We start from the raw sequence: 23,282 nt of genomic DNA on the forward strand, positions 1-23,282 counted from the left end.
ATTGGCTGGGTTAGATGCAGAAAAAAATTATATTCAATTTGCAACCTGATGGAGGTCAGTATAGATGGACTAAAACAACAAGTCCCACACACAGCTAGAAGCCCAATATTTTTTCAGAGGTAGATGCAGAAAAAAATATATTCAGTTTGCAACCTGATGGAGGTCAGTATAGATGGACTAATACAACAAGTCCCACACACAGCTAGAAGCCCAATATTTTTTCAGAGGTAGATGCAGAAAAAAATATATTCAGTTTGCAACCTGATGGAGGTCTGTATAGATGGATTAATAGAACAAGTCCCACACACAGCTAGAAGCCCAATATTTTTTCAGAGGTAGATGCAGAAAAAAATATATTCAGTTTGCAACCTGATGGAGGTCAGTTTAGATGGACTAATACAATAAGTCCCACACACAGCTAGAAGCCCAATATTTTTTCAGAGGTAGATGCAGAAAAAAATTATATTCAGTTTGCAACCTGATGGAGGTCTGTATAGATGGATTAATAGAACAAGACCCACACACAGCTAGAAGCCCAAATATTTTTTCAGAGGTACTGTAGATGCAGATAAAAATTATTTTTAATTTGCAACCTGATGGAGGTCAGTATAGATGGACTAATAGAGAAAGTCCGACACACTACTAGAAGGCCAAATATTTTTTTAGAGCTAGATGCAGAAAAAAATTATATTCAGTTTGCAACCTGATGGAGGTCAGTATAGATGGATTAATAGAACAAGACCCACACACAGCTAGAAGCCCAATATTTTTTCAGAGGTAGATGCAGAAAAAAATATATTCAGTTTGCAACCTGATGGAGGTCAGTATAGATGGACTAATACAACAAGTCCCACACACAGCTAGAAGCCCAAATATTTTTTCAGAGGTACTGTAGATGCAGATAAAAATTATTTTTAATTTGCAACCTGATGGAGGTCAGTATAGATGGACTAATAGAGAAAGTCCGACACACTACTAGAAGGCCAAATATTTTTTCAGAGCTAGATGCAGAAAAAAATTATATTCAGTTTGCAACCTGATGGAGGTCAGTATAGATGGATTAATAGAACAAGACCCACACACAGCTAGAAGCCCAATATTTTTTCAGAGGTAGATGCAGAAAAAAATATATTCAGTTTGCAACCTGATGGAGGTCAGTATAGATGGACTAATACAACAAGTCCCACACACAGCTAGAAGCCCAATATTTTTTCAGAGGTAGATGCAGAAAAAAATATATTCAGTTTGCAACCTTATGGAGGTCTGTATAGATGGATTAATAGAACAAGTCCCACACACAGCTAGAAGCCCAATATTTTTTCAGAGGTAGATGCAGAAAAAAATATATTCAGTTTGCAACCTGATGGAGGTCAGTATAGATGGACTAATACAACAAGTCCCACACACAGCTAGAAGCCCAATATTTTTTCAGAGGTAGATGCAGAAAAAAATTATATTCAGTTTGCAACCTGATGGAGGTCTGTATAGATGGATTAATAGAACAAGACCCACACACAGCTAGAAGCCCAAATATTTTTTCAGAGGTACTGTAGATGCAGATAAAAATTATTTTTAATTTGCAACCTGATGGAGGTCAGTTTAGATGGATTAATAGAACAAGACCCACACACACAGCTAGAAGCCCAATATTTTTTCAGAGGTAGATGGAGAAAAAAATATATTCAGTTTGCAACCTGATGGAGGTCAGTATAGATGGACTAACAGAGAAAGTCCCACACACTACTAGAAGGCCAATTATTTTTTCAGAGCTAGATGCAGAAAAAAATTATATTCAGTTTGCAACCTGATGGAGGTCAGTATAGATGGACTAATACAACAAGTCCCACACACAGCTAGAAGCCCAAATATTTTTTCAGAGATACTGTAGATGCAGATAAAAATTATTTTTAATTTGCAACCTGATGGAGGTCAGTATAGATGGACTAATAGAGAAAGTCCGACACACTACTAGAAGGCCAAATATTTTTTCAGAGCTAGATGCAGAAAAAAATTATATTCAGTTTGCAACCTGATGGAGGTCAGTATAGATGGATTAATAGAACAAGAACCACACACAGCTAGAAGCCCAATATTTTTTCAGAGGTAGATGCAGAAAAAAATATATTTAGTTTGCAACCTGATGGAGGTCAGTATAGATGGACTAATACAACAAGTCCCACACACAGCTAGAAGCCCAATATTTTTTCAGAGGTAGATGCAGAAAAAAATATATTCAGTTTGCAACCTGATGGAGGTCAGTATAGGTGGACTAATAGAACAAGTCCCACACACTGCTAGAAGGCCAAATATTTTTTCAGAGCTAGATGCAGAAAAAAATTAGATTCAGTTTGCAACCTGATGGAGGTCAGTATAGATGGACTAATAGAATGATGCTATGCCCAAAAAATTTTACTTCACTAGGTGCAGTAAAAAAATTGGTATTCTATACACAGGTGGTATATCTTGCAACACAGATAGGCTACTCCACTGACTAACACACTCTGCAATAGGCCAAAAAGGATTAGCTTTGCTAGATTCAGCCAAATGCTGTGAAAAAAACTTGCACAGCACTGGCACAGACCTGCCTGGCAAAAACTGATAGGAACTGATGTAACCTATTCCTGAAAAGGACTCCAATTACAATTAGTCTTTACTCCCACAACCTATCTATTTAAGAGCACAGACCTGCCTGATAAAAGTCGTAGGAAATGCTGTAACCTAGTCCTTAAAAGGACTGCAATCACAACTATTCCCTACTCCCAAGCTATCTGTATATTTGTGCGAAAATTGGCTTGAAATTAACAAGGTATAGCGCACACAGCAACAGCGGTGCCGTCTAACACGCAGCTGCAGCAGTGAGAAAATGGTGGCGACGGGGAAAATGGCTTGGTCTTATAGGGCAAGGACATGTGACATACACTGCCAATGACACATGCCCTTGCTTGTGTGAAAAAAAGCACTTCGCTCCGTGTGTGCGCTGCTGATAGGCTGACAGATTGCACCTCCCCACTGTAAATGCGGGAAAGAGAAAAAAAAATGGAGATCTTCATTGTTCCTGCAGAGATCCATCCCCTGCCCCTCCCCCCACCCCGCTGTACACTCAAACTGCGTATTAACATTAATTTTCATCATTACTGAGAAAAAATCCAGTTATGATTTTGGTGCACGAACAGTTATCGAACATAACCTCGAACAGCCGAATTTTTCTCAAATTGTTCGTGTTCGCCGAATGGCTCGAACACCGCCCAAAACAGCTCGAATTTGAGATTGGCGAACAGTTCGAGTAGAACAACGCTCATCTCTAGTTCTAATGTAATTCAAAATATTGCTACTTAAAGTTATATATATGAAGTTCTAATTTATTAATTAATATGTGTATATATATATATTTTATAAACGTATATATATAAATACAATTATACGCAATCTCTACTTAGACAAGTGTGTATATATATATATATACATATATATATATATATATGAACTATTAGAAACTATATAACTAAAATTTTACTGTATAAGATTATAAATAAATATTGAGACATTGTATTACATTTTGATACAACATTATAATTACAGTTTTTCCTTAGCCACTCCCTAAACCAAATCTTCTGTCTCTCTCAAATATCTCCAGGAACGCCCTATTTAGCAAAGACATTTTTCTATCCTTCAAAACCTCAGAGAACTGCCTGTTCTTCTGTCCACATTCCATGACGTCACAGTGAGTTGGTCGTCTCACCTGTCTCTGTCCATCAGTTTCAGCCATTTTCCTTTTTAGAGAATCACAGTTCTGACTGAGAATTAACTCATTCTGTGGAGAGATGGATCTTTGCACTGGCTGATATGGCTTATAACATAAATGAAATCTGCTGCGTATTTGATAGAGTTCACTATGGGGATGACTCAGTCTAGGAGAGTTTGATATTGGCTTTAGGTAAGATTTTAACTTTCCTGGTTTTATAAATTTAGCTTGATTTATTTTCTTTTCACGATTCTCATGTTTTCTAACAAAATCCAGCATCTGTGCACATTCAAATAATGAATTTTTTTGTGATGCCATAACTTGGGAAACTGAATTTAGGAATTTGAATATTTGTACAAAAGTTGTTATCATATGTTGTACTTTTCCATTTTTGATGAGAGCTTTGTGCAACCGTTCAAATATGGACATGAATGTATATGTACATTCCTTCCTACCAATCCTTAGTTTCTGCAGATCTTCTATGTTGGGAAAATCCTTTGTGACACAATAAATCAAATATCTTAATCTGTCCGAATCATTTTCCCATCCATTAGGAGAGTCATTTTCACAGGGCATTAAATGTAAACGTCTGGACAATGTCACAGGAATCCATATTTTAAATAATTGATTCCTCTCCTCATTGGATAAATCAAACTTATCAGAGAAGCTCTCAAATGTCTCTGAATTTCTACAGGTATGGATTTTGACATCATATTTTGGCATGATTTTGTATAATTTCAGCAAATTTTTCCTCATTTTAATTTGGAGTTGAGCCTGGGTAATTCCAGAATTCTCTGATATTTTTAGTGGCTCTTGTACGTCCGTTCCTCCTACGTCACTCACGTCTCCTCCCACATCACCTAGTATGTCGGTTTCTCGTATGTCAGTCATGTCTCCTCCCACGTCAGGTTTCTGTATGTCCGTCTCTTGGTCAGACCCAAGGTCACCTTCAGTTACAGACACGTGTCTTACTTCTTGTTCATTTTCCACATTACAGTCAGAATCAGTATCACCGTCTGACACTTCTACACTATTTTCCTGCTTAGAAATCTCTAACACAAGACTATGAAAAAAATCTACCAAATGTAGAATATTTCTCAATTTCTGTTTGTCTCTATTTACCAATTTAGAAGTTAACTGTAAATTCTCCAATTCACATTCTTTGTATAAACTGAGCCACAAAACTTCTATGTCATCTCCTACATTACCTTTGAAATTAATATTACTTTGTTTAGCAAAAGAAGAAATTATATCCATATTTTGCTTACCTTAAGATTCCTTGGCTTCTCTTTATCAGCACGTCCTGTCTTCAGTTCGTCTGATTATTTTCCTGTGTGATTCTGTTCCTTGTAAGTACCTCTGGTTCCCGTCTTTCCTCAGTCTGTAGGTCCTTTCTGCTTCTCGTGACAAACTAGTGAATTTACTGACACGTGAACAACAGCTGTTCAGCTCATCAGGACTCCCCCCTTGTTCACGGAAGAAATTCACTTACTTAATTTAAAAAACAAAAAAACAGGACTGGCTGGCTCACCATTGTAAAATAATACTCTTCCTGTATTATTTTTTTCTACTGAGGACTTCTCAAAGTATCAATATCACGATATTCTTATAAAAAATGTATCTATTTATTCTTGGATTGTCCATTAAAAAGAATCAGATTGCAGCAGGTACATACAATAATTAGTTATAAAGTAGTTGTCCATTTGTCCATATTTAGCTTAATTGTTGAGATTCACCCATCTTTCCTTGGATTCTGGCTGGTAAATCATGTCTTTGTCCAGCATGTGTCCAGGCCTACATGTCATCTGCTTCTCAGCATGAAGATTCTGTGTCTTGTGGGGTGGGCAGAGCAAGAGAGCCCACCATTTCTGTACCATGGGCTTTTATAGCCAGTCGTATGGACACCTGTTCTACATATGGTAGTGAACCAAAAATACACACACAAATAGCGCATGTCAACTAGACACGATGGCTGAGGCATAGAACTCAGAAAAATGATTATCGATTAACATTCCAAATGAATTTCCATAATTAACCATTTAGCAGAGACCGCCTGGGAATGCCAGGTGCTGTAGGCTTTTGCTTTTTCCTTCCTTCCACCAGCAGGGGGCACTCTCTTCTATGCCTTTTTTCCATTCCCTTTCACAAGTGCACACATTCATTCTCTTTTCTTTTTTTCATTTGCTTTCTTTCTTGCGCTATTTCATCTCTGCAAATTACCAGCATCCTTCTGATCACCGTGGGCCTCCAGCATTTTTGCTTCTTTACTTTTAATACTAGGCTCCTTTTCACCAGGACCAGCGTCTCCCGGGTGGCTGGAGGCAACCAGATGTAACCCCAAGCAGAAGGCCTTTGCAGGCAACACGACCCTCCCCCCTGAAGAGCAGCTCAAAGTCACTGGCAACCATCGCACCCTCTTCCTTCATTCACCCCTGGACGTCTCGCTCAGCCCCCAAGTTACGGGTCCAGCTTGCTCTTTCTGTCACATTACGGCGATGAAGGGTTTAGCCTGCAGGAGACCCTGCGCCGAGCCATTTTTAAAGACACCTGATGCGGCGGGTGAATCACTGCTAAATAAACCACACCTGTAGGGACGGCACAGCCTTTGCATGGACCCTTCGGAGCCCGCCCCGTCACGGCCAGATTGCTCGCCACCAAGCGATCCTGAGAAAGGCTGGCCGGGCGATGGATCAAGCAGCGTCTACTGGCCATACCACCTTGGATACGCCTCATCTCGTCTGATCTCGAAAGCAAAGCAGGGCTGGGCTCGGACAGTACTTGGATGGGATACCTCCTGGGAACACCGGGTGCTGTAGACCATTTTGATGACGTTTTGCCCTACTGCCCAGCTCAGCTATCATGAAACCGCGCCTTGCCGGACACCGACCTTAAGTAACTTAGATGATGGAAGCCCCAAGGCCTCTGAGCCAGTTGGCAGCTAAGTACGCTACCCCGCCGCCTTCACGCAGGCCTGACACCGAGCTCCTTGACACGGCTAGGAGTGCTTATTGACTGCGCAGCTCGCCGTGTGGAAATAATGGTGTTAAAATCACCCGGGGCCGTGAAGGGGCCAGGCTTTCAGCAGGTGACCAGGGAAGGTTTTGGATGCCGGCTGCCTAGCGAGGGCCAGCAGAAGTAACATGTTTCTCTGCAAAGAAGCTTGTGTAACCAAGCCAGACAGCTGACAAAGAGCTAACCTCAGTGCAAGGAAGGCAAGGAAGGAATTGGGGAGGGGGGGTGATTCCTGCTTGGGCCCTGAAATCATAAAACAGGCAGGAGAGTCTGACGCATGGTGACGGAGAGATTGTAGGGGCAGATAGGGGGTGTTGTCACGTGCGAATGCTGGCTTGTGTGTGAGAGTGCGCTTCCTAGGTGTGGCGCGCTGCAGACAGTCAAAGGGATTGTTCCCTTTCATTAAAAGTTAATCCCCGGCTGCAGGCTATTAGAAAGCAACTAACCGCACTCTACTCACCCTACCCGGGTCTACCGGTGAGTCTCGCCTCTGCTCCTGGCCTGTGGCATTGGCCGTGAAGCTGAGTTCCGTCGACAGCACTGCAGCCGATCAGTGAACTCAGCGGCTCTGAGTGGGGCGTTGTGTCTACAAGACCTTTTAAGGAAGCCTGCAAGAAAATTGAAGAGAAGGGAAAGCACAAAAGGACCTGGTCTTGCTGAGCACTGGAAAGGGCAGCCGGCAGCCAGACGTCAAAGAAGAAAAGCAGCAAGTGAGAAGCTAATCTCTGCCTACGGCCACACCACCCTGAACACACCCTATCTCGTCTGATCTTGAAAGCTAAGCAGGTTGGGCCTGGTTAGTACTTGGATGGGAGACCACCTGGGAATTCCAGGTGTTGTAGGCTTTTGCTTTTTCCTTCCTTCCACCAGCAGGGGGCACTCTCTTCTATGCCTTTTTTCCATTCCCTTTCACAAGTGCACACATTCATTCTCTTTTCTTTTTTTCAATTGCTTTCTCTCTTGTGCTATTTCATCTCTGCAAAATACCAGCATCCTTCTGATCACCGTGGGCCTCCAGCATTGTTGCTTCTTTACTTTTAATGCTAGGCTCCTATTCACCAGGACCAGCGTCTGCCGCGTGGCTGGAGGCAACCACCGGTAACCCCAAGCAGAAGACCTTTGCAGGCAACACGACCCTCCCCCCTGAAGAGCAGCTCAAGTCACTGGCAACCATCTCACCCTCTTCCTTCATTCACCCCTGGACGTCTCGCTCCGCCCCAAAGTTACGGGTCCAGCTTGCTCTTTCTGTCACATTACCGCGATGAAGAGTTTAGCCTGCAGGAGACCCTGCGCCGAGCCATTTTTGAAGACACCTGATGCGGCGGGTGAATCACAGCTAAACAGACCACACCTGTAGGGACGGCACAGACTTTGCATGGACCCTTCGGAGCCCGCCCCGTCACGGCCAGATTGCTCGCCACCAAGCGATCCTGAGAAAGGCTGGCCGGGCGATGGACCAAGCAGCTTCTACTGGCCATACCACCTTGGATACTCCCGATCTCTTCTGATCTCGGAAGCAAAGCAGGGCTGGGCTTGGACAGTACTTGGATGGGAGACCTCCTGGGAATACCGGGTGCTGTAGACCATTTTGATGACGTTTTTACCTACTGCCCAGCTCGGCTAGCATGGAACGGCATCATGCCGGACACCGACCTTAAGTAACTTAGATGATGGAAGCTCCAAGGCCTCTGAGCCAGTTGGCAGCTAAGTACGCTACCCCGCCGCCTTCACGCAGGCCTGACACCGAGCTCATTACCACTGCTAGGAGTGCTTATTGACTCCGCAGCTCACCGTGTGGAAATGATGGCGTTAAAATCACCCGGGGCCGTGAAGGGGCCAGGCTTTCAGCAGATGCCCAGGGAAGGCTTTGGATGCCGGCCGCCTAGCGAGGGCCAGCAGAAGTAACATGTTTCTCTGCAAAGAAGCTTGTGTGACCAAGCCAGACGGCTGACAAAGAGCTAACCTCAGTGCAAGGAAGGCAAGGAAGGTGCGGAAGGAATTGGGGAGGGGGGGTGATTCCTGCTAGGGCCCTGAAATCATAAAACAGGCAGGAGAGTCTGACGCATGGTGACGGAGAGGTTGTAGGGGCAGATAGGGGGTGTTGTCACGTGCGAGCACGTGTGCATGCTGGCTTGTGTGTGAGAGTGCGCTTCCTAGGTGTGGCGCGCTGCAGACAGTCAAAGGAATTGTTCCCTTTCATTAAAAGTTAATCCCCGGCTGCAGCCTATTAGAAAGCAACTAACCGCGCTCTACTCACCCTACCCGGGTCTACCGGTGAGTCTCGCCTCTGCTCCCGGCCTGTGGCATTGGCTGTGAAGCTGACGTTCCGTCGACAGTGCTGCAGCCGATCAGTGAGCTCAGCGGCTCTGAGTGGGGCGTTGTGTCTGCAAGACCTTTTAAGGAAGCCAGCAAAAAAATTGAAGAGAAGGGAAAGTACAAAAGGACCTGGTCTTGCTGAGCACTGGAAAGGGCAGCGGGCAGCCAGACGTCAAAGTAGAAAAGCAGCAAGTGAGAGGTTTGTCTCTGCCTACCGCCACACCACCCTGAACACGCCCGATCTCATCTGATTTCAGAAGCTAAGCAGGGTCTGGCATGGTTAGTACTTTGATGGGAGACTGTAAAATAATACTCTTCCTGTATTATTTTTTTCTACTGAGGACTTCTCAAAGTATCAATATCACGATATTCTTATAAAAAAATATATCTATTTATTCTTGGATTGTCCATTAAAAAGAATCAGATTGCAGCAGGTACATACAATAATTAGTTATAAAGTAATTGTCCATTTGTCCATAATTAGCTTAATTGTTGAGATTCACCCATCTTTCCTTGGATCCTGTCTGGTAAATCATGTCTTTGTCCAGCATGTGTCCAGGCCTACATGTCATCTGCTTCTCAGCATGAAGATTCTGTGTCTTGTGGGTTGGGCAGAGCATGAGAGTCTGTACCATGGGCTTTTATAGCCAGTCGTATGGACACCTGTTCTACATATGGTAGTGAACCAAAAATACACACACAAATAGCGCATGTCAACTAGACACGATGGCTGAGGCATAGAACTCAGAAAAATGATTATCGATTAACATTCCAAATGAATTTCCATAATTAACCATTTAACATTTCCCCCTTTTTTGAGAATAAAAGGACTTTAACTGAAATTTCTCAAAAGAAGATACATTCATCAATCATTTTTTCTTTCCTTCTTCCTTGGCAATATCATTTCCATAATAATAATAATAAAAATAATAGTATCAATATCGGATTATTGTTATATAATGATGTGAATTCATGTTATGGTAAGCCGTGACTAATATTCATTTAATATGTATAATTATACTTCCCTATATCTAAATTGAAGCAATCACGGGTTCAATCGTCATGATCTGATGTCATCGGGTCGTCGTCTCGTCTTCTTCTTGGTTCTTTTATAACACAGTCTTTAGATGAAAACTCCTTTGAAATAAATTACAGCATGTAGATATTGTACAGTCCATAATTGTGTTCATTATTGTTCAGTCCATAAACTGTACTCTTTATTAGAAAGATCATGTGTGTCAGTTGATAAGAAAACAAAGTCCATGGATGAAATGTAGCTTTAATATCTGTGCAGTGTCACCTGGACTTACGTTGGATCGTCTTTGGAATCTTCCGTGTGTCCGCACTGGTCTCGTGTCACTTTTGGAACAGATGTGACGTCTTTGGTCAGTAAAGCAAGGGTTAACTTGACACTTTCCTGCTTTATATAGCACCATAACCAGTACTCAGTCCTTTATATACAGGACACATATGCCAGGTATTACCTGTTCACCAGCTTTCATTGAAGCGTTGCAGGTGATAAGAAACCACTGGAACGTGATGAAACTTGAACACAACACAGTACATATAGGATCATCGTCCTCTGCCGTCCTGGTGATCAGTGGTGTGAATTGTATTGTATGTAATGGACACAGTCTATTATAACACTCAGCATTCACACCTGTTACCTTCTGAGACGTCCGGATATCAGTTGCTTCTTCTTGTAACTTTTGAGAATCTCTTTGATTTATAAAAATTAAAAGTCTTTATTAAGATAGAATTCATAATTGCAATGTCTTGATTGAAGTCTTCATTCCCTAATCTGATACCAAATCTGGCAGTTTTTCCTAACCTATAATATCACAGCGTACCATAGCAATCAGTAATATCCATTTAATTATTATCAAAATATTAAAATAAATTATGTTTGGAATAATAAACAATAATAGATAATAATTCATTATCAATCAAGTTCTCCATATGATAGAACATTTTTATGTCATAGGTGTAATTACCTTTTCCAACCCATAGGTGTCAGTGTATTTTGAAAAAACAAGTTTTTATATCTTTATTAAACCAATAATATCAAAGAATGTATACTCCTGAACCAAAATGAATAAATATATGAATGTATGAATGAATGAATGAATGAATAAATGAATGAATGAATTGTTGTGTTTACTCAGAAAATGTAAACATTTTTTTCCTTAGCAATATATATTTAATGAAGCAATACTCTTTGATTAGACATTACTTTATTAAATATTAATGTGATTTCTCAATTGAGATATTGAACTCAAATAAAATCAAATGAGAATTAAAAAATGAAAAAATAAAAAAATAAGAAGTATAAAGTAAGAATAAAATTTTAAAAATGAAAAATAAAATTAAGAGTAAAAATAAGAATAAAAATAAAAATAAGGCCTTTAAATTTTAATGACAAATGCAGAGTAATTATTTTCTCCATAAAAAATACCCTTATATCTCCATTATCTGGATGATTTCATATTTGTCATAACCTTGTACCACCAAAAAATATTAAATTATGCAACTTTGCATGTAATACCCTTCTTAATTATACCATAGTACCTTATTATTATTTCTTCTTTATTAAAATGTGTGGAAAATAAGTATTGATCAAAAGTGATTATGTAATCAGGATCAAAAACACATTTTCCCCCTTAATACCAAAAATATTATTTTATAAAATTTATGTATATATCAGAACCAAATTATAAATTTCATATCGATGAGTAGCATAGATTTGACTAAAGAGAGGTGTGTACCTATTTAGGTAACCATTAAAAATATTATTATAGTTATTCAAGAATATTATCATGTGGAAAATTATTCTAAATATAAATTTGCTTTGTAAACCATTTTGATGTGTGGTTGCCCTTATCCACGATTAGTTAAATCAAGAAATAATAATTATTAAAGAAATATAGAAATATATATATGTAGATAATACCTAATTATGTATTATAATTTCCTCAGAATTAAATATATTTTTGTACCTTCACATAAAGAAACATTTTTATTTTTTCAAACATACAAACATACGAGGCCTCTGTCACATCAATCACACTTAGCAGATGCTGATTTACTCATCTGTCACCTTCACTCTGACATTCACAGATCTGTTCAACTCAAACATTCCACATATGAAGTTTTAGATATATATATATATATTTAACCCAAAATTGTTGTATCCCAATTTATTAATGCGCATTGCCATATCAATTGAATATCTTTATATTTCTTTGAATATTCCCCAAGTACATATTAAATAATATGAGAGTAAGTCACTGGAATTTCAGACACTTGAAAAAACTCTTGTCTTAGATTCTTTTTTCACTGGCTGCCCGGTCTTAAGTTACATCAGTTGAAAATAGAATGTATGGGATCCTATACTATTAGCTCAAAGTTCAAAGGCCGCAGCTGTCACACGTCATGCTGTAAAGCTACTTTAATTTGCACGAACACTTCATGCACAGAAAATATTAGCAACACAAAAGAATTAATAAATATTACATATATATTATAGTTCAACTAGATATATTGTTATTATTTTAAAATGTTATACACATAAAATCATGCAATTTTTTCACTTCCTGTGTGAATAAAGAAATAAATCCATTTTAGAGTTCTTTGATCAAATCCTGCTTTGGAATGAAAACTCTAAGGAAATATAAGAAAATAAAATTAAATATCAAATTCATACAGAAACAGAATTATTTAAATATCTTATACATATATTGGTTGGTTCTAATGTAATTCAAAATATTGCTACTTAAATTTATATATATGAAGTTCTAATTTATTAATTAATATATATATATATTTTATAAACGTATATATAAATACAATTATACGCAATCTCTACTTAGACAAGTGTATATATATATATATATATATATATATATATATATGAACTATTAGAAACTATGTAACTACAATTTTACTGTATAAGATTATAAATAAATATTGAGACATTGTATTACATTTTGATACAACATTATAATTACAGTTTTTCCTTAGCCACTCCCTAAACCAAATCTTCTGTCTCTCTCAAAAATCTCCAGGAACGCCCTATTTAGGAAAGACATTTTTCTATCCTTCAAAACCTCAGAGAACTGCCTGTTCTTCTGTCCACATTCCATGACGTCACTGTGAGTTGGTCGTCTCACCTGTCTCTGTCCATCAGTTTCAGCCATTTTCCTTTTTAGAGAATCACAGTTCTGACTGAGAATTAACTCATTCTGTGGAGAGATGGATCTTTGCACTGGCTGATATGGCTTATAACATATATGAAATCTTCTGCGTATTTGATAGAGTTCACTATGGGGATGACTCAGTCTAGGAGAGTTTGATATTGGCTTTTGGTAAGATTTTACCTTTCCTGGTTTTATAAATTTAGCTTGATTTATTTTCTTTTCACGATTCTCATGTTTTCTAACAAAATCCAGCATCTGCGCACATTCAAATAATGAATTTTTTTGTGATGCCATAACTTGGGAAACTGAATTTAGGAATTTGAATTTTTGTACAAAAGTTGTTATCATATGTTGTACTTTTCCATTTTTGATGAGAGCTTTGTACAACCGTTCAAATATGGACATGAATGTATATGTACATTCCTTCCTACCAATCCTTAGTTTCTGCAGATCTTCTATGTTGGGAAAATCCTTTGTGACACAATAAATCAAATATCTTAATCTGTCCGAATCATTTTCCCATCCATTAGGAGAGTCATTTTCACAGGGCATTAAATGTAAACGTCTGGACAATGTCACAGGAATCCATATTTTAAATAATTGATTCCTCTCCTCATTGGATAAATCAAACTTATCAGAGAAGCTCTCAAATGTCTCTGAATTTCTACAGGCATGGATTTTGACATCATATTTTGGCATGATTTTGTATAATTTCTGCAAATTTTTCCTCATTTTAATTTGAAGTTGAGCCTGGGTAATTCCAGAATCCTCTGATATTTTTAGTGGCTCTTGTACGTCCGTTCCTCCTACGTCACTCACGTCTCCTCCCACATCACCTAGTATGTCGGTTTCTCGTATGTCAGTCATGTCTCCTCCCATGTCAGGTTTCTGTATGTCCGTCTCTTGGTCAGACCCAAGGTCACCTTCAGTTACAGACACGTGTTTTACTTCTTGTTAATTTTCCACATTACAGTCAGAATCAGTATCACCGTCTGACACTTCTACACTATTTTCCTGCTAAGAAATCTCTAACACAAGACTATGAAAAAAATCTACCAAATGTAGAATATTTCTATATTTCTGTTTGCCTCTATTTACAAATTTAGAAGTTAACAGTAAATTCTGCAATTCACATTCTTTGTATAAACTGAGCCACAAAACTTCTATGTCATCTCCTACATTAACTTTGAAATTAATATTACTTTGTTTAGCAAAAGAAGAAATTATATCCATATTTTGCTTACCTTAAGATTCCTTGGCTTCTCTTTATCAGCACGTCCTGTCTTCAGTTCGTCTGATTCTTTTCCTGTGTGATTCTGTTCCTTGTTAGTACCTCTGGTTCCTGTCTTTCCTCAGTTAGTAGGTCCTTTCTGCTTCTCGTGACAAACTAGTGAATTTACTGACACCTGAACAACAGCTGTTCAGCTCGTCAGGACTTCCCCCTTGTTCACTGAAGAAATTCACTTACTTTAATTTAAATAACAAAAAAACAGGACTGGCTGGCTCACCATTGTAAAATAATACTCTTCCTGTATTATTTTTTTCTACTGAGGACTTCTCAAAGTATCAATATCACGATATTCTTATAAAAAAATGTATCTATTTATTCTTGGATTGTCCATTAAAAAGAATCAGATTGCAGCAGGTACATACAATAATTAGTTATAAAGTAATTGTCCATTTGTCCATAATTACCTTAATTGTTGAGATTCACGCATCTTTCCTTGGATCCTGGCTGATAAATCATGTCTTTGTCCAGCATGTGTCCAGGCCTACATGTCATCTGCTTCTCAGCATGAAGATTCTGTGTCTTGTGGGGTGGGCAGAGCAAGAGAGCCCCCCCTTTCTGTACCATGGGCTTTTATAGCCAGTCGTATGGACACCTGTTCTACATAGGGTAGTGAACCAAAAATACACACACAAATAGCGCATGTCAACTAGACACGATGGCTGAGGCATAGAACTCAGAAAAATGATTATCGATTAACATTCCAAATGAATTTCCATAATTAACCATTTAACAGAGACCGCCTGGGAATGCCAGGTGCTGTAGGCTTTTGCTTTTTCCTTCCTTCCACCAGCAGGGGGCACTCTCTTCTATGCCTTTTTTCCATTCCCTTTCACAAGTGCACACATTCATTCTCTTTTCTTTTTTTCATTTGCTTTCTCTCTTGCGCTATTTCATCTCTGCAAAATACCAGCATCCTTCTGATCACCGTGGGCCTCCAGCATTGTTGCTTATTTACTTTTAATACTAGGCTCCTTTTCACCAGGACCAGCGTCTCCCGGGTGGCTGGAGGCAACCACCGGTAACCCCAAGCAGAAGACCTTTGCAGGCAACACGACCCTCCCCCCTGAAGAGCAGCTCAAAGTCACTGGCAACCATCTCACCCTCTTCCTTCATTCACCCCTGGACGTCTCGCTCCGTCCCCAAATTACGGGTCCAGCTTGCTCTTTCTGTCACATTACAGCGATGAAGGGTTTAGCCTGCAGGAGACCCTGCGCCGAGCCATTTTTGAAGACACCTGATGCGGCGGGTGAATCACTGCTAAACAAACCACACCTGTAGGGACGGCACAGCCTTTGCATGGACCCTTCGGAGCCCGCCCCGTCACGGCCAGATTGCTCGCCACCAAGCGATCCTGAGAAAGGCTGGCCGGGCGATGGATAGAGCAGCGTCTACTGGCCATACCACCTTGGATACGCCCGATCTCGTCTGATTATGGAAGCTGAGCAGGGATGGGCCTGGTTAGTACTTGGATGGGAGACCGCCTGGGAATTCCAGGTGCAGTAGGCTTTTGCTTTTTCCTTTTTTCCACCAGCAGGGGGCACTCTCTTCTATGCCTATTTTCCATTCCCTTTCACAAGTGCACACATTCATTCTCTTTTCTTTTTTTCATTTGCTTTCTCTCTTGCGCTATTTCATCTCTGCAAAATACCAGCATCCTTCTGATCACCGTTGCCCTCCAGCATAGTTGCTTCTTTACTTTTAATACTAGGCTCCTTTTCACCAGGGCCAGCGTCTCCCGCGTGGCTGGAGGCAACCACTGGTAACACCAAGCAGAAGACCTTTGCAGGCAACACGACCCTCCCCCCTGAAGAGCAGCTCAAAGTCACTGGCAACCATCTCACCCTCTTCCTTCATTCACCCCTGGACGTCTCGCTCCGCCCCCAAGTTACGGATCCAGCTTGCTCTTTCTGTCACATTACCACGATGAAGGGTTTAGCCTGCAGGAGACCCTGCGCCGAGACATTTTTGAAGACACCTGATGCGGCGGGTGAATCACTGCTAAACCAACCACACCTGTAGGGACGGCACAGCCTTTGCATGGACCCTTCGGAGCCCGCCCCGTCTCGGCCAGATTGCTCGCCACCAAGCGATCCTAAGAAAGGCAGGCCGGGCGATGGATTGAGCAGCGTCTACTGGCCATACCACCTTGGATACGCCTGATCTCGTCTGATCTCGAAAGCAAAGCAGGGCTGGGCTCGGACAGTACTTGGATGGGAGACCTCCTGGGAACACCAGGTGCTGTAGACCATTTTGATGATGTTTTGCCCTACTGCCCAGCATGGCTAGCATGGAACGGCGCCTTGCCGGACACCGACCTTAGGTAACTTAGATGATGGAAGCCCCAAGGCCTCTGAGCCAGTTGGCAGCTAAGTACGCTACCCCGCCGCATTCACGCAGGCCTGACACCGAGCTCCTTGCCACGGCTAGGAGTGCTTATTGACTCCGCAGCTCGCCGTGTGGAAATGATGGCGTTAAAAGCTCCCGGGGCCGTGAAGGGGCTAGGCTTTCAGCAGGTGCCCAGGGAAGGTTTTGGATGCCGGCCGCCTAGCGAGGGCCAGCAGAAGTAACATGTTTCTCTGCAAAGAAGCTTGTGTAACCAAGCCAGACGGCTGACAAAGAGCTAACCTCAGTGCAAGGAAGGGAAGGAAGGTGTGGAAGGAATTGGGGAGGGGGGTGGATTCCTGCTAGCGCCCTGAAATCATAAAACAGGCAGGAGAGTCTGACACATGGTGACGGAGAGGTTGTAGGGGCAGATAGGGGGTGTTGTCACGTGCGAGCACGTGTGCATGCTGGCTTGTGTGTGAGAGTGCGCTTCCTAGGTGTGGCGCGCTGCAGACAGTCAAAGGGATTGTTCCCTATCATTAAAAGTTAATCCCCGGCTGCAGGCTATTAGAAAGCAACTAACCGCGCTCTACTCATCCTACCCGGATATACCGGTGAGTCTCGCCTCTGCTCCCGGCCTGTGGCATTGGCCTTGAAGCTGACTTTCCGTCGACAGCGCTGCAGCCGATCAGTGAGCTCAGCGGCTCTGAGTGGGGTGTCTTGTCTACAAGACCTTTTAAGGAAGCCAGCAAAAAAATTGAAGAGAACTGAAAGCACAAAAGGACCTGGTCTTGCTGAACACTGGAAAGGGCATCCGGCAGCCAGACTTCAAAGTAGAAAAGCAGCAAGTGAGAGGCTTGTCTCTGCCTATGGCCACACTACCCTGAACACACCCAATCTCATCTGATCTTGGAAGTTAAGCAGGGTTGGGCCTGGTTAATACTTGGATGGGAGACCACCTGGGAATACCAGGTGCTGTAGGCTTTTGCTTTTTCCTTCCTTACACAAGCATGGGGCACTCTCCTCTATGCCTTTTTTCCATTCCCTTTCACAAGTGCACACATTCATTCTCTTTTCTTTTTCTCATTTGCTTTCTCTCTTGCGCTATTTCATCTCTGCAAAATACCAGCATCCTTCTGATCACCATGGGCCTCCAGCATTGTTGCTTATTTACTTTTAATACTAGGCTCCTTTTCACCAGGACCAGCGTCTCCCGGGTGGCTGGAGGCAACCTCCGGTAACCCCAAGCAGAAGACCTTTGCAGGCAACACGACCCTCCCCCCTGAAGAGCAGCTCAAAGTCACTGGCAACCATCTCACCCTCTTTCTTCATTCACCCCTGGACGTCTCGCTCCTCCCCCAAGTTACGGGTCCAGCTTGCTCTTTCTGTCACATTACCGCGATGAAGGGTTTAGCCTGCAGGAGACCCTGCGCTGAGCCATTTTTGAAGACACCTGATGCGGCGCGTGAATCACTGCTAAACAAACCACACCTGTAGGGACGGCACAGCCTTTGCATGGACACTTCGGAGCCCACCCCGTCACGGCCAGATTGCTCGCCACCAAGCGATCCTGAGAAAGGCTGGCCAGGCAATGGTTCGAGCAGCATCTACTGGCCATACCACCTTGGATATGCCAGATCTCGTCTGATCTCGGAAGCAAAGCAGGGCTGGGCTCAGACAGTACTTGGATGGGAGACCTCCTGGGAACACCAGGTGCTGTAGACCATTTTGATAACGTTTTGCCCTACTGCCCATCTCGGCTAGCATGGAACGGCGCCTTGCCGGACATTGACCTTAAGTAACTTAGATAATGGAAGCCCCAAGACCTCTGAGCCAGTTGGCAGCTAAGTACGTTACCCCGCCGCCTTCACGCAGGTCTGACACCGAGCTCCTTGTCACGGCTAGGAGTGCTTATTGACTCCGCGGCTCGCCATGTGGAAATTATGGTGTTAAAAGCACTCGGGGCCGTGAAGGGGCCAGGCTTTCAGCAGGTGCCCATGGAAGGTTTTGGATGCCCGCCGCCTAGCGAGGGCCAGCAGAAGTAACATGTATCTCTGCAAAGAAGCTTGTGTAACCAAGCCAGACGGCTGCCAAAGAGCTAACCTCAGTGCAAGGAAGGCAAGGAAGGTGCGGAAGGAATTGGGGAGGGGGGGGGTGATTCCTGATAGGGCCCTGAAATCATAAAACAGACAGGAGAGTCTGATGCATGGTGACGGAGAGGTTGTAGGGGCAGATAGGGGGTGTTGTCACGTGCGAGCACGTGTGCATGCTGGCTTGTGTGTGAGAGTGCGCTTCCTAGGTGTGGCGCGCTGCAGACAGTCAAAGGGATTGTTCCCTTTCATTAAAAGTTAATCCCCGGCTGCAGCCTATTAGAAAGCAACTAACCGCGCTCTACTCACCCTACCCGGGTCTACCGGTGAGTCTCGCCTCTGCTCCCGGCCTGTGGCATTGGCCGTGAAGCTGACGTTTCGTCGACAGCGCTGCAGCCGATCAGTGAGCTCAGCGGCTCTGAGTGGGGCATTGTGTCTACAAGACCTTTTAAGGAAGCCAGCAAAAAAATTGAAGAAAAGGGAAAGCACAAAAGGACCTGGTCTTGCTGAGCACTGGAAAGGGCAGCCGGCAGCCAGACGTCAAAGTAGAAAAGCAGCAAGTGAGAGACTAGTCTCCGCCTACGGCCACACCACCCTGAGCACGCCCATTATCTCGTCTGATCTCAAAAGCTAAGCAGGGTTGGGCCTGGTTAGTACTTGGATGGGAGACCACCTGGGAATATCAGGTGCTGTAGGCTTTTGCTTTTTCTTTCCTTCCACCAGCAGGGGGCACTCTCTTCTATGCCTTTTTTCCATTCCCTTTCACAAGTGCACACATTCATTCTCTTTTCTTTTTATCATTTGCTTTCTCTCTTGCGCTATTTCATCTCTGCAAAATACCAGCATCCTTCTGATCACCGTGGGCCTCCAGCATTGTTGCTTATTTACTTTTAATACTAGGCTCCTTTTCACCAGGACCAGCGTCTCCCGCGTGGCTGGAGGCAACCACCGGTAACCCCAAGCAGAAGACCTTTGCAGGCAACACGACCCTCCCCCCTGAAGAGCAGCTCAAAGTCACTGGCAACCATCTCACCCTCTTCCTTCATTCACCCCTGGACGTCTCGCTCCGCCCCCAAGTTACGGGTCCAGCTTGCTCTTTCTGTCACATTACCGCGATGAAGGGTTTAGCCTGCAGGAGACCCTGCGCCGAGCCATTTTTGAAGACACCTGATGCGGCGGGTGAATCACTGCTAAACAAACCACACCTGTAGGGACGGCACAGCCTTTGCATGGACCCATTGAAGCCCGCCCCGTCACCGCCAGATTGCTCGCCACAAGCGAGCACGTGTGCATGCTGGCTTGTGTGTGAGAGTGCGCTTCCTAGGTGTGGCGCGCTGCAGACAGTCAAAGGGATTGTTCCCTTTCATTAAAAGTTAAACCCCGGCTGCAGGCTATTAGAAAGCAACTAACCGTGCTCTACTCACCCTACCCGGGTCTACCGGTGAGTCTCGCCTCTGCTCCCGGCCTGTGGCATTGGCCTCGAAGCTGACGTTCCATCGACAGCGCTGCAGCCGATCAGTGAGCTCAGCGGTTCTGAGTGGGGCCTTCTGTCTACAAGACCTTTTAAGGAAGCCAGCAAAAAAATTGAAGAGAAGGGAAAGCACAAAAGGACCTGGTCTTGCTGAGCACTGGAAAGGGCAGCCGGCAGCCAGACTTCAAAGTAGAAGAGCAGCAAGTGAGAGGCTTGTCTGTGCCTATGGCCAAACCACCCTGAACTCGCCCGATCTTGTCTGATCTTGGAAGCTAAGCAGGGTTGGGCCTGGTTAGTACTGCCTGGGAATACCAGGTGCTGTAGGCTTTTGCTTTTTCCTTCCTTCCGCCAGCAGGGGGCACTCTCTTCTATGCCTTTTTTCCATTCCCTTTCAGAGGCCGTTAGTCAGGGCAGGAGTCAGGTAACCAACACTTTGACCACATACTCTCTACTAACTATGTTTCTGTTAGCTCTCACTTTTTCCTCTATAGTCCTCCACTTTCTAATAACCCCTCAAATCCCTACACCAAGTAAGAAACTCTTCATCTCTCCCTCTATTCTCCCCATTCATCTCACCTCCTCCTCCAAATTATTTCTCAACATTCAATCCTGGATCTCCAAACACAGACAGCCACCTCATGCTCTCTCTTCCTCCCACCTGCTAACACTTTCTCTGCTCCTCCTCACTGCTGGAGATATCTCTCCAAATCCTGGTCCTCCTCACCATATCCCCACAGTCACTTCTACCTCCTATCCACGACCTTCCTCAAACTGTCGCAACCTTTCTAACCTCATACTCATCCAACTAATACCCACCTCCTCAGCTATACTAACAGGAGCTCTCTGGAACGCTCGCTCTGTCTGCAACAAACTTTCCTTCATCCACGATCTTTTCATTACAAACAAACTCTCCTTCCTCGCCATCACCGAAACCTGGCTCACCCCCTCTTACACAGCCTCCCCAGCTGCCCTTTCATATGGCGGATTTCACCTTTCCCACACCCCCCGCCCCAATGGCAAACATGGTGGAGGCGTAGGTTTCCTCCTATCAGAACTCTGCGCTTTCACCAAAATCCCACTGCCACCCTCCGTTACACTCCCCTCTTTTGAGGTGCACTGTGTGCGCATCTATTCCCCCTCCAACCTCCAACTGGCCGTCGTTTACCGACCTCCAGGGCAAGCCACCACCTTCTTAGACCATTTCACTACCTGGCTGCTTCACTTCCTTTCCACTGACATCCCCACTATCATAATGGGTGATTTCAACATCCCCATTGACACTCCCCACTCGTCTGTCTCTAAGCTCCTATCCCTCACTTCCTCCTTTGGACTCACTCAATGGTCTTCCACACCCACCCACAAAGATGGCCACACACTGGACCTCATCTTCACCCGCCTCTGTTCCCTATCTAACCTCTCTAACTCCCCACTCCCTCTCTCTGACCATAACCTCCTCACATTCTCTACCCTCTCCTCTCCGGGTGCACAATCCCCACTCCACAAACTCACACACCCTCGCAGAAATCTCAAACACCTTGACCTACACTCTCTCTCTGAATCCCTCCTTCCTCTCACAGACATAAATTCCTTACACGATGCAGACGTTGCTGCTGCTTCATATAACACCACAATAGCTGCAGCTCTAGACTCGATCGCCCCTCTCACACACACCACACCTCGCACATTCAACAGGCAACCCTGGCACACTAAACTTACCAAAGAACTGCGCCGAGCCTCCAGGGTTGCGGAGCGGAGATGGAAAAGGTCTCACTCCATCGAGCACTTCATCGCATTCAAGCAATCCCTCACTAATTTCAAGTCCGCACTCACTACAGCAAAACAAACCTACTTCTCATCTCTCATATCCTCCCTATCTCACAACCCTAAACAGCTATTTAACACTTTCAACTCTCTCCTTCGTCCCCCAGCACCTCCTCCCTCTTCTCTCATCTCAGCCGACGACTTTGCCTCATTCTTCAAACAGAAGATTGACACCATCAGACAAAACTTTGGCCTAAAGTCCACGCAACCCCTTCTCATATCTACTCAACCCTCCTCCTCCAAACCCCACTTCTCCACCATTACAGAAGGTCAAGTCTCCCCTTTACTCTCCAAATCACACCTCACCACCTGCGAACTTGACCCAATCCCATCCCACCTCATCACTAACCTCACCACAGTCTTCATCCCAACCCTAACCCACCTCTTCAATCTATCACTAACAACCGGAGTCTTCCCCTCATGTTTCAAACATGCTGCAATCACACCCATCCTCAAAAAGCCCTCCCTTGACCCTTCCTCTCTGACCAGCTACCGCCCCATATCACTCCTCCCCTTTGCCTCAAAACTTCTAGAACAACATGTCCACCTTGAACTGTCCTCCCACCTCTCCTCCTGCTCCCTCTTCGACCGTCTACAATCTGGCTTCCGACCGCATCACTCGACTGAAACTGCCCTGACCAAAGTCACCAATGACCTACTAAATGCCAAATCCAAGCAACACTACTCCATCCTCCTCCTTCTGGACCTGTCATCTGCCTTTGACACAGTGGACCATTCCCTCTTACTCCAGATTCTCTCATCTCTTGGCATCACGGACTTGGCTCTATCTTGGATCTCCTCATACTTAACAGACAGGACATTCAGCATCTCCCACTCACGCACCACCTCCTCATCTCGCCCCCTATCTGTCGGTGTCCCCCAAGGTTCAGTTCTAGGACCTCTGCTCTTCTCCATCTACACCTTCGGCCTGGGACAGCTCATAGAGTCTCACGGCTTTCAGTATCACCTCTATGCTGACGACACACAGATCTACCTCTCTGGACCCGATATCTCCTCCCTA

At 43.7% G+C, this 23,282-nt stretch overlaps 2 non-coding genes and 7 pseudogenes across 2 annotated transcripts; all 9 read left to right on the top strand.

Moving 5' to 3' along the window:
• The first annotated feature begins 6,441 nt into the window (after positions 1-6,441).
• On the top strand, positions 6,442-6,561 carry LOC141269238 (5S ribosomal RNA; annotated as a pseudogene).
• Positions 6,562-7,481: 920 nt separating this feature from the next.
• LOC141267301 (5S ribosomal RNA) lies at positions 7,482-7,599 on the top strand (annotated as a pseudogene).
• A 620-nt stretch (positions 7,600-8,219) lies between these two features.
• Positions 8,220-8,339, top strand: LOC141267201 (5S ribosomal RNA). Its single transcript, XR_012321213.1, has one exon. It is a non-coding gene; the product is annotated as a 5S ribosomal RNA (ribosomal RNA).
• Positions 8,340-15,943: 7,604 nt separating this feature from the next.
• Positions 15,944-16,063, top strand: LOC141268950 (5S ribosomal RNA; annotated as a pseudogene).
• A 621-nt stretch (positions 16,064-16,684) lies between these two features.
• On the top strand, positions 16,685-16,804 carry LOC141267401 (5S ribosomal RNA; annotated as a pseudogene).
• A 940-nt stretch (positions 16,805-17,744) lies between these two features.
• LOC141269055 (5S ribosomal RNA) lies at positions 17,745-17,863 on the top strand. The gene has a single exon (XR_012321469.1). It is a non-coding gene; the product is annotated as a 5S ribosomal RNA (ribosomal RNA).
• Positions 17,864-18,484: 621 nt separating this feature from the next.
• Positions 18,485-18,604, top strand: LOC141268692 (5S ribosomal RNA; annotated as a pseudogene).
• Positions 18,605-19,546: 942 nt separating this feature from the next.
• Positions 19,547-19,667, top strand: LOC141267541 (5S ribosomal RNA; annotated as a pseudogene).
• A 994-nt stretch (positions 19,668-20,661) lies between these two features.
• On the top strand, positions 20,662-20,767 carry LOC141270116 (5S ribosomal RNA; annotated as a pseudogene).
• Positions 20,768-23,282: the final 2,515 nt, after the last annotated feature.

Source organism: Phyllobates terribilis, unplaced genomic scaffold, assembly GCF_046119375.1.
Source record: "Phyllobates terribilis strain yellow unplaced genomic scaffold, ASM4611937v1 Scaffold_4__5_contigs__length_816908805, whole genome shotgun sequence".
In the NCBI taxonomy this organism is placed as follows: Eukaryota; Metazoa; Chordata; class Amphibia; order Anura; family Dendrobatidae; genus Phyllobates; species Phyllobates terribilis.